Below are 1,953 nucleotides of genomic sequence, written 5' to 3' on the forward strand. Positions count from 1 at the left end.
AAGTCAAGTCTATTAGAGAGTCTATTTTGAGGGAAGCTCATGACTCGGCCTATTCTATACACTCGGGGAGTACTAAAATGTATTTTTATCTTAAAGAGAGATATTGGTGGTATGGACTAAAAAGAGATGTAGCTGAACATGTGGCCATATGTGATACGTGCCAGAGGGTAAAGGCAGAGCATCAGAGGCCAGCAGGTGTACTTCAAGCTATGAAGATACCTTAGTGGAAATGGGAAGAAGTTGGAATGGATTTCATAGTGGGATTACCCCGTACACAGAGGGGATATGGCTCTATCTAGGTGATTGTAGACCATCTGACAGAAGTAGCACATTTCATTCCTGTTATGACAACTTACTCTGGTGTGAAGTTAGCAGAGCTATACATGTAAAGGATTGTATGTTTACATGGAGTACCTGAAGAAGATTGTTTTAGATAGGGGTACACAGTTCACATCTCATTTTTGGCAGGAGTTGCATGAGTCCATGGACACGAAGTTGAACTTTAGCTCAGCTTATCATCCTCAAATAGATGGGTAGACCGAGAGAACAAATTAGATTTTAGAGGATATGTTGAGAGCTTGTGCTTTACAGTATGAGACAAGTTGGGATAAGAGTTTACCCTATGCTAAATTCTCTTATAATAATAGCTACCAGAAAAGTCTTAAGATGGCATCATTTGAACTGTTGTATGGCAGAAAGTGCAGGACACCACTGTTTTGGAATCAAATAGGGGAAAGTCAAGTCTTTGGACCAAAAATTTTGCAACTAGGTGGAGAAACAGGTACAAACAATAAGGCAAAACTTGAAGGTCGCACAACCTCGATAGAAAAGCTATGCTGACATGAGAAGAAGGGATTTGGTGTTTGAGATTGGTGATTTTGTTTATCTCAAAGTTTCACATATGAGAGGAGTTAAGAGGTTTCATACCAAGGGAAAGTTGTCACTCAGGTATGTGGGACCCTTCAAGATCATAAATAGGAGAGGAGAAGTTGCTTACCAGCTAGAATTACTAGAACAGCTCTTAGGTGTTCATGATGTCTTCCATGTATCACAACTTAAGAAATGTTTGGGAGTACTTAAGGAACAATTACCTTTAGATGAACTGGATATCCAAGAGGATCTATCATACAAAGAATATCTAGTGAGAATCTTGGAAACATCTGAGAGAATCACAAGGAGCAGGATTATAAGAATGTGTAAGGTTCAGTGGAATAGACATTCGGTGGATGAGGCAACCTGGGAAAGAGATGATGATCTAAAATCTAACTATCCTAATCTTTTTGAATCACCCGAATCTCGAGGACGAGATTCATCTTAAGGGGGTAGGTTTGTAACACCCTAAAAATTCATATGTAATCTAGTTATTAAAATTTGAGCATTTACTTAATTTTTGATGCATTATAACCTAGGTAAAGTAATAATTTTTGGCTAATTAAAATTAACTATAAGGCTTAGAAACATGATTGATTGCATTGATGCTGAAGTACATGATTTTGGTTGAGTGTAGGGCTAAGTTGTTGGAGTTAAACATTCAAACTTATTTGAATTTTGGCTTGGATTTGAAAACTAGAAATTGAAAAAGGATTCTTTTTCTATTTTTCACCTACACTCCATTTTAGCCTAGAGCCTGCTGGTAGCCCAGCCCCGTGCCTCCCCTCCCTTCCCTCCTTTGTGCAAGTGGCCCATCGTCAGTGACCTGCTCGACGGCCCACTTCAACGCCTTTCCCCTCCATCGCACGCATGCGCGCGCCTACAGCCCGTCTTCACCCGCGCCCTTCCTTCGCATGCGCATGAGACCACGGCCTAGCTCGGTGCACCGTCCGGCCCAGCTTCGGCCTGCTCCATGCCCATGCCACATGCTCGCTTCTCTCTCACTCACTACATGCGGGACTCGCAAGACAGTCACCCTTCCCTCCTTCCTTCTTCGTTCCTAGTGATGGCGCACGCCATGCA

The sequence above is a fragment of the Miscanthus floridulus genome, chromosome 4 (assembly GCF_019320115.1).
Source record: "Miscanthus floridulus cultivar M001 chromosome 4, ASM1932011v1, whole genome shotgun sequence".
NCBI classification, from domain to species: Eukaryota; Viridiplantae; Streptophyta; class Magnoliopsida; order Poales; family Poaceae; genus Miscanthus; species Miscanthus floridulus.